Here is a 10,178-nt window from a genome sequence, read left to right on the forward strand (position 1 = left end):
TACCAAGTTTACTATTATTCTGTCTCACCTGTTTGGTGATCAGTTGCCTGTCTTTTAAATTAACTTTTGCTATTGCCTTGCCGTTTGAAAATATGTTTGTTAAATTTTTTAATGCAGTAATTTGCATTCTTGGCGTTAAAGGCCTTCAGCCGTGACTGTCACTACTTGTCTTAAAAATCAATGTGGCAATTGTATTTTGGCAGTTAATCTTTACGACCTTGGTGATTTGTTTTCAATATTTTAATAACCGTAGTTTGAAAGTTGCAACCGGTTAAACAATTCTTAATTTATTGTCATTAAGGCTTTCAGCCGTGAAACAGATCTTGAATTATTGCCACTGTTTTAATTTGTTGTTGATTTTAAATAATTTGTGTGTGATTAAAAGAAATGCCAACCAATAGTAACTGATTACGGTCCCGTCCGCAATCGTAACCGAATCCTGCCTTCCTTGACCACCAGGTCTCAGCTTTCTTTCCACTTTTCTTTTTAGTACTTAACTGGTAGCCTACAAGCTCGCCAGAGCCCTTTTAAGAGGAGCTGGTTACCAGAAATATAGCCGGCCGGAGTGGCCGAGCGGTTCTAGGCGCTACAGTCTGGAACCGCGCGACCGCTACGGTCGCCGGTTCGAATCCTGCCTCGGGCATGGATGTGTGTGATGTCCTTAGGTTAGTTAGGTTTAAGTAGTTCTAAGTTCTAGGGGACTGATGACCACAGCAGTTAAGTCCCATAGTGCTCAGAGCCATTTGAACCAGAAAAATGTTCAGAGTCTGAGGCGAAATCCTGGCCTCAGGTAGACACACCACGCCATTCACGTCCCCCATCTATCACTCTCAGGACAGGACAGTTAACGGCTCTTTCCGTCGAAAAAACACAGCATTGACCACAGAAACCTTCTAGCAAGATAAGGAATCTGTAACCAGATTTCGCTTCCCAGAAGCTTGCGCGTGAATCACTGTTCCATCGTTCTGTTTAAATTGCCATAATCCAGCATCCTGGTCGGTTCATACTGTTATTTTCCCCTTGAGCATCCAGTTTCTCGTCCATGCCTACATGACGGCCTTCTCATAGATCGGTTTCAAAACAGTACTGTGGAGTGGGAGTGATTTTCTATCTTCCTACTTACCCCAGAGCAATGCTAGTTGGAAACAGCAAAACTCAGAAGACTGTTTAACATGTATAATTGAGTTTTACAGGACGGAAAACACAATATCTGCCATCATTAGCCGGTGAGGTCCCTGCTCTGACAGAAACAGCGAACAACGAATGGGCCGTGTTCACTCCAAACTATGCCTTTTCATGAACTTCGCTGTCTATTTGTGTTTGGTTTCCCGCCCTTGTTGCGGTTACGTCGTGGTTCTTCTTTCTTCTACGTGTGGCAACATTGATGTGTATCGATATTTGCGCCGTGTACCATGTTTGGGTTGGTGCATATTGTTTCCCGCTAGGGGGTTTGGAGGCAGTCGGTCTGTTGTTGCGGACGAGGGAAGTTATCTCCGCGCTGTGCAGTCGGCTGTGACCTTTGGCAGCCCCTGCGCAGTGTCGGATCGTGTGTGGAGCTGTCCGGTAGCTACGAGCTTCGTGGTTCACCGACCCAGGACGTCAAAGTTGAGTAGTGGTTTCAACTACCTAAGCCACGTCCTTTCATGTTGTGGTGGTTCGTTTCGGTGGTTTGCTGTTGGGGAAGTTTTACTGTGAGCAACACCGAGTATTTCTAGTGCTGAAATTTAGCCGCCATGCGGTGCAATTAACTATTTTGGTTGACTACAATTCGAGTGCACCAGTGGAATTTTTGCCCTGTGGCTGTCAGTGTTCTGGTTCCCTGCCCTGGGTACTGAAGTAAATTCAGGCAGTGTTCCTTTGGGTGAAGTTAACTATATCAACGTGTTTCAAATTAAAGTGTACGGGCGGAATTTTTCTGCCTAGTGGCCGTTAGTGTTCCGGTTACCTGCCCTGGCCACTAACGTAATTGCAGGCAGCGTCGTTTCCTCACCTGTTGTCACTGTCAAACATGGTGTGTAATTTTGACAGCTAATACATACTCCATTGTGGATTATCACGTTTGTAGCCTTTTCTGTTTGAGTTATCATGTACTGATTGATGGGAAGCAAGTCGTTGTGTCGGTCGGTCCGTGGCTGTCCCCTGGTTGGGTTCCGACGGATCAAGTGTAGTTGGGCTCAGCACCTGTCTCGCCTAAATGAACGAGGGCAGACCGACCTCCATGGAGGCTTCTGCTTGCCACCGGTGTTTAATTATCTGTTTTCAGCTGCTTAAAATTTAAGGCTTATGGTCATTTTTTTCATTTTTCTTAAAAGTTTTGCAAAATTAATTCTTTAATTTATCTTTCAAGATTATCATTACGGCCTTCTGCCTTTAAAAGATTATGGTAATATATTTTAAAATTTTGAAAGCTGATGCTGGCCTTCAGCATTTGTATTCTACCTTGCATATGTTTGTTCTATCTACTATGCTGTAAAATTTTTTAAAAATATTTTATTGCTGTCTTAATTGTAATTTTTATCTTGTTGATTTGTTAAGATTTCTTGTTTGGAGGCCTTCAGCCGCGAAAGAGTTGCATTCGGTAAAGGTCTGGCTATGTGCCGCTGTGGTTGTAAAGTGTTATTAAATTACAATAAATTACAATTAGAAGATGAAGCTGACCCCAACTTTATTTGGCCCTTTCCACAATCCTAATTACCTGTTCTGCCCAGCGGGCTTAGCGGGCATATCAACGAAGTTACAGAGTGTCAAGAAAGAGCACACTTCACGGCAGACGAAAGAAGACTAGAAACTTGAAGTGTGATAACTTGACGTTAGGCTTTGTAGAGTAATGACTTCACGCTAGGCTACGAATGAGAAGTGATTAGTGTAGCTTCTCCGCTGGTGAAGTGAACCATCCCGTAGCACAGAAGAATGTTTACGGTTGAGTACTGAATACAGAGAGAGAGAGAGAGCTGAACTCAAGAATACCTAACTGCTACCGCCGCTACCATCTGCGTTACGCTACCAGTTTGGTAAGATGGGGCATCGTTGCGACCGTCGATTACGTAGGATGTGATATTAGTTCACTCACTTCAGGAGTAAGCGATTGTCGTTTAATACTTTGCAGCCAGCTACTATGCTATGCACTTAGAGATCTAACTGGTGTTCGATCGTATTTTTTCGTGTTCTTCCAGTGATTTACTAACCATGCTTACAGTCACTGGTCGTATTCGTGTATTATTTTCATAGATTTCCATTTATTGTGTTCACCCACCTGTGCCAAGGTTAGAGTCCATCATTAAAACCCTTAATCCAAGTATTAAATGTTCAGTTGTTTACCTCAGTGTGTAACTCAAGTGTTTTGCTTTTCGATAATAAACATGACTGTTATATTGACCACTTGTTTCTGTTAGATTAGATGATTCCTCCTCTCATTAATATGTCTATGTGCATGCTGTGTATGGCGTTTATGCCACGTCACTCTTCACGTTTATTACATTTTGTTGCTTTGTTTTAGTGGACGGTATAGGAAGATTTTGCTACTGGGGGTTAGCCAATAGGTAGGATCAAAAGGAAGACTCATCGAACGATGCACCAGATGGTTACATAGCGTGAGAACGGCCGGGCGAGCATGAGCCGTGTCGTACTGGAGCAGACAGACATTAGGGGTTGACCTACCACGCTGGGCGCCAAGAAGCGAAACTTTAAATTATTTATTTTTACTCTTTAAACAATAACATACAGCCCCCAACCGTGCTCATGACGTTACTTGCACTGACAACTTGTTAATAATAACTTTAATATCAATTCATCAGGAAATGATAGTTACAAACTTTAATTATTGTCAATGCTTATTGATGGAAAGAATGGGCCAGTTACTATTGCACTTTGAAAGATCAGGCGCCAAACTTTTAAGATTGCTCACTGCTAGTCTACGATCGTTGTTCGAGGAGGTAATACATGGGTATGAGTACAAAGCCTGATCTTATGTAAGGACATAACAGTGTGTTAAAAAGCTGTCTTGGATTACGTACTTTTCCGATGATGTGTTCATTCAAGTGAGTCTGATATTGGTTTTCGTGGTAGCAACACGCGAAGTAGTTTGTGAAGTGCAAGTCTGCGTAAAGATGGAATTAATTGTTAAATTTTCCTCGGAAAATATATTTGTGCGGACTCATGTTGATTTTAAGATCATGTGAAGTATTACTGCGACTTTTGCGGTTCTCGGGAACTAATGATTAGTGACAGAAAATCTTGTTACGGATATTAATGACAGACTGGCTCTAGAAAGCGTTTTACTAATTTTGCGATTAGTGAAATAAAACAAAATTGGTTGCCATCCTAACACATTATGATGATAATTATGCTTAGCATTTAAACCTACCGACTTGTCACATTGTTACGTACTGTTTATTGCACAAGCATTAGAGCTCGGGACCGACGGAAAGGAAACAGATTGGGGCAGCGCGTACGAGATGCGAGGAAAGCAAGTTGGCTGCAATTCAGTTAAGAGAAGTAGTGAGTGGGCGCACAAGACTTTCATCTGCAAATCACATGTAGCATCACCGTGCATTCCCCGTGTAAATATTGAGACAGGCGGTAGTTTGAACAATCATTTCCCTGTCTGCTGTGGTAGTGTTACACTTCGCATCCCTTACAGGGAAAATGAACAGTAGGCAGTATGTAATCGGTGTGGCAGGAACAGTTCCGGGCCAATAAACTTGCGGAGTGGAAACCACACGTGAATTTTTGACGACAGTGATTAATTGAAGTGGGAGAAATTTTGAACTGTGAAACTGTTTTTTTTTTTTTGTGATTTGTGACATAGTGAACAGTACAGTGAATGTAAATATCCGCGCATCACCATTAAAAACGCTTAATATTTATTTGTCATAGACGACAAATGTTATGGGACAACATTGGTGTTGAACTATGGATGTAAAACGGATTTTATGGACTTAATCTGATGGCAGGATGTACACTGCGAGTGGAACTGGGTAAGTGAAGACAATGTGACCGGATGGCATGCGCGACTTCGAGTGCGGCGGTGGCAGAGATGCAGTACTGGTGACTGGTGGCGACGCGGCGGGCAAAATCCGATTATCGGGAGCGTCTGCAGGTTCGCGGCTTCAGCAGCGAGAGGCGGGCCACAAGCAGTACTTCAAGTGCGGGAGTCAGCGCTGTACTCGTGACTCACGTGGGGGGTCTGGTCTGGTTGGCAGCTCGACGTGCGCAGCGGGTCTCATAGCAGCGTGGAGGCGGCGCTTGACTTTACTGTAATTGATGTAAACTGTACCCACAAGATTATTAAAGAAGGGAACTTTTGTTGCAATTTCAGAAGTTTTCATCTTGCAATTTTAGTATTGGAAAATTTTGTGTTTTGTGATTAATTGATGAGCAAGATGGATCCTACTAATGACAACATGGGTGTCTGAGAACAATGTCAGTGAAATAATTAATAAGTGCAATAATACACTACTGGCCATTAAAATTGCTACACCACGAAGATGACGTGCTACAGACGCGAAATTTAACCGACAGGAATACGATGCTGTGATATGCAAATGATTAGCTTTTCAGAGAATTCACACAAGGTTGGAGCCGGTGACGACACCTACAACGCGCTAACATGAGGAAAGTTTCCAACAGATTTCTGATACACAAACAGCAGTTGACCGGCGTTGCCTGGTGAAACGTTGTTGTGATGCCTCGTGTAAGGAGGATAAATGCGTACCATCACGTCTCCGACTTTGATAAAGGTGGGATTGTAGCCTATCGCGTTTGCGGTTTATCGTATCGCGACATTTCTGCTCGCGTTGGTCGAGATCCAATGACTGTTAGCAGGATATGGAATCGGTGGGTTCAGGTGGGTAATACGGAACGCCGTGCTGGATCCCAACGCCCTCGTATCACCACCAGTCGAGATGTCAGGCATCTTATCCTCATGGCTGTAACGGATCGTGCAGCCACGTCTAGGTCCCTGAGTCAACAGATGGGGACATTTGCAAGACAACAAACATCTGCACGAACAGTTCGACGACGTTTGCAGCAGCATGGACCATCAGCTCGGAAGCCATGGCTGCGGTTACTCTTGATGGTCCATCACAGACAGGAGCGCCTGCGATGGTGTACTCAACGACGAACCTGAGTGCACGAATGGCAAAACGTCATTTTTTAGGATGAATCCAGGTTATGTTTACAGCATCATGATGGTCACATCCGTGTTTGGCGACATCGCGGTGAACGCACATTGGAAGCGTGTATTCGTCATCGCCATACTGGCGTATCACCCGGCGTGATGGTATCCGGTGCCATTGGTTACACCTCTCGGTCACCTCTTGTCCACGGTGACGGCACATTGAACAGTGGACGCTACATTTCAGATGTGTTACGACCGGTGGCTCTACCCTTCATTCGATCCCTGCAAAACCTTACATTTCAGCAGGATAATGCACTACCGCATATTACAGGTCCTGCACGGGGCTTTCTGGATACAGAAAATGTTCGACTGCTGCCCTGCCCAGCACATTCTCTATGTCTCTCACCAACTGAAAACGTCTGGTCAATGGTGGCTGAGTAACTGGCTCGCCACAATACGCCAGTGACTACTCTTGATGAACTGTGGTATCGTGTTGAAGCTGCATGGGCAGCTGTACCTGTACACGCCATCCAAGCTCTGTTTGACTCAATGGCCAGGCGTATCAAGGCCGTTATTACGGCCAGAGGTGGTTGTTCTGGGTACTGATTTCTCAGGATCTGTACACCCAAATTGCGTGAAAATGTAATCACATGTCAGTTCTAGTATAATATATTTGTCCAATAAATACCCGTTTATCATCTGCATTTCTTCTTGGTGTAGCAATTTTAATGGCCAGTAGTGTAAATTTCTATCATTAATGAATTCTGTAATTGGCATATGACAAAACTGTTGAGTTAGACGGAACAAGAGGTTAGTGTCAGTGTAAATCACATTAATAATAAAGTCGATGATGACAATGTTGAAGTAAATAGGTGTCAAGAGGTTAATGTTAATGTAAATAATGTTGAATCGACATAATTTCGAGTAGTGGCGATGAAATTAGTATTGGGACTCCCAGAGAATGTGATCGTAGAATGTTAATTGAAATGAGAAAGATGCCAGTTAAGTTTCATAGATAAAAATTATTTGTCAAAAGAATATTGTAGTGATCTGAAACTAAACAGTAAACTATCCAATGATCAGCTGTAACTGATCAGCTGAACTTTCTTGTGATCAGTTGAGAAAGGAAATTGAAACTATTAGCCGAAATGAACTTGGATACTGAAAATGACGAATCAAATACTGAGCAGGAAACGTTAGGAGGGGCTATTTGTGATGAAAATAAAGTACAAGAATATGACGATGAAATGGGAAAGAGTGAGGATAATAGTTACGAATTAATGTCAGACATACGTAGGTGTCGTAAATGAAAGTATGACAACACAGTTATGTGAGGGAGAAATATGTGCTTAAATATGTGGAAAAATGTGTTCAAAATGCCACATGACTGATCACGTTTATTACATTTTATTGCCGTATATAGGAAGATTTTGTTACGGGAGGCTAGCGAGCAGCAGGATCAAAAGGAAGACTGATCAAACGACGTGACACATATTCACGTAGCGTGAGAACGGTCGGGCGAGCAAGAAGCGTATCCTACTGGAGCAGAGAAAGGCACAGGGAGTTCAAGTACCAGACTGAGCGGCTAGAAGTGATCTTTTATTATTTATATTTACTGTCCAAATATTAATAAGCAACTCCAATCGTTCCGATGACGTTATTTGCGCTGAGAACTTATTAATAGTAATTTCAAAGCCACTCAATTCATCAGGAAATGATAATAACAAATTTTAGTTAGTGTCAGTGCTTATAGATGTAAAGAATGGACCAATTACTATTGCACTCGGAAAGGGTAGGCCCCAAACTCTTAAGATAGCTAGCTACTAGTCTTCGATCGGTGTCCGAGGAAGAAATACGAATATGTGTACAAAATACGATCTCTTGTAAGGTCGGAACAGTTTGTTAAAAATTGCTTCGGATGACATACGTGTACGATGATGTGTTTGTTCAAGTTAGTCTACGATTGGTTTTCCAGGTGGCAACATGAAAACTTTAGTGTGAAGTGCAAGTCCACATAAAGAAGGAATTAACTGTTAAATTTGCTCGGAAAATATATTTGTATCATCTCATGATGGTTCTAAGATGATGTAAAGTATTTTTGTGACTTTTGCGCTGCTTGGGAACTAATGATTAATGACAGTGGATCCTGTTATGAATATTAACAACAGACTGGCTCTAGGAATCGTTTTCCTAATTTTGCGATTAGTGAAATAAAATTCGTTACCGTCCTAATGTTTTACGTTCTTATTATGCTTAGCGTTTAAACTTACTCGCATGTGACATTATTATGCACTGTTTATTGCACAAGCATTAAAGATCGCGACCGACAGAGAGGGAACCAATACATGCAGGCGAAAGGTAAGCAAGTTGGTTACAACTCAGTTACGAGAAGTAGGCGGCGTATGCGCTACACGTAGCATCACTGTGTCTCCCGGAGTACACCTTGTGGCAGATGTTAATTCGAACCTACATTCCCCTGTCTGATGTGATGGCATTACAAAGGGTTCCCGTAACTTTCATGCTTGATTGGGACATCCCAGTTAATTACCATTCAATATTACGTTTCGATTACGCGACATCATCGTTTCCTTTAATTAGTTTTCATGATCATATGGAGTGATTTCCTTCTCTATACGTCACCCTTCAGGTCGGACGACAGCATCATAGGGTTATGCAAAACATCACTATCGACACCCCACAGTTGTCTGGACTAAAAAAAACTACTGTGGAATTTATGTTTTAGTTTTTGCTGAAGAACATTGTGAAATCAAAGTCATATGTCATTGTAATGACATGGAAACGATTTCAAGAGATACAACGCACCAATATCCTCTTTGCATGTATAGAACGTATTTTCTTCAAAGTCATAGTTGCAAATCTTTGAAAGTCAAACGAAATTTGTGATGAGATATTTGAAAAAACAGTTGTTCTGAAAACTAATTTAAAAGCACCAGAAAGTACATTATTTTGAAGAATGACGAGAATTGCAGCAATAAATGTCACTGGATTTCAATTTTATCTATTATTTATAACAGATTTTATTCACAGTTGATCAATAAATCTTTTCATTTTTGTAGACGAAATGTTTAGAATAACATTTGTTATTCACGAATAACGTGTAATAATTTTTATCTCTATTTATTTGTCCCTCGAATAAATTTCGCCCAACACTGGTGGTAAGACAAGCGCACACGTGTGTGTGTGCACTGCGAATCTGCAGCCTATGCGAATGAGAATACAAGTAAGTGACATTCCAGTGGCCGTGGTTGCAGCATGTTCTTTGCCTTGTACAAGTATTCATTCAGCGTTCGTTACGCGAAACACTATCGTTAACCTTCCGCAACTTCCTTCGAAGTACGTGAGCTGTATTCGCGCTCTCTCACTCACCGTGGCCAGGTCAGCGCCGTGTGGATCAAGCCAGACCCGCGAGAGATACGGGCCCCACAACGAACTCGTGACGTCACACTAGCTGCCTTGTCGGCCATTCTTCGCGAACCGTCGGTTCTTTGCAAGGCCCACAGAAAATATGTTGATTAAAAGGTTCCCACTAAGGATCTTACCTGTGTCGTGTGCTATCGAGAGTTTGCACGCATTAAAACGACAAGTTAAGAATTATTAAACTCATCTGAAATAGTTACTCGCTCCCCGCCAGAGACGGCTGCTGGCACTCGTAAGATCTTCAGCGTCACGTGCTGTTATGTACACACAGCGGCCTGTCTTTCTCGAGGGCCTCGGATCGGGTAAGTGCTTGCAATACTCTGCCCGCCAGTTTGCCGTCATGTATTTGCAGTTCATGTAGGCTACCTACCAGGTGGTCCTATTGCAAGGTCCCTGCGCAATAGCGAGTCATTGGCCATCCAAGTGTGTAGGCGCTTGACCAGCTTGGTATGAACTCGAGGGCTGTGTCCAAAGCCTTGTAGATACACTAGGCCTAAGCATAGTGGCCTTAATGGAACCTGACGACACTCGTTGTTGGCGGTTTGTAGTACGAAGCTTCAATTCGGGATGTGTTGTGTTGAAAGTGTTTGCCACTTGAAAGAGTTGTAGTTCATACACTATA

Source organism: Schistocerca americana, chromosome 5, assembly GCF_021461395.2.
Source record: "Schistocerca americana isolate TAMUIC-IGC-003095 chromosome 5, iqSchAmer2.1, whole genome shotgun sequence".
Taxonomy (NCBI): Eukaryota; Metazoa; Arthropoda; class Insecta; order Orthoptera; family Acrididae; genus Schistocerca; species Schistocerca americana.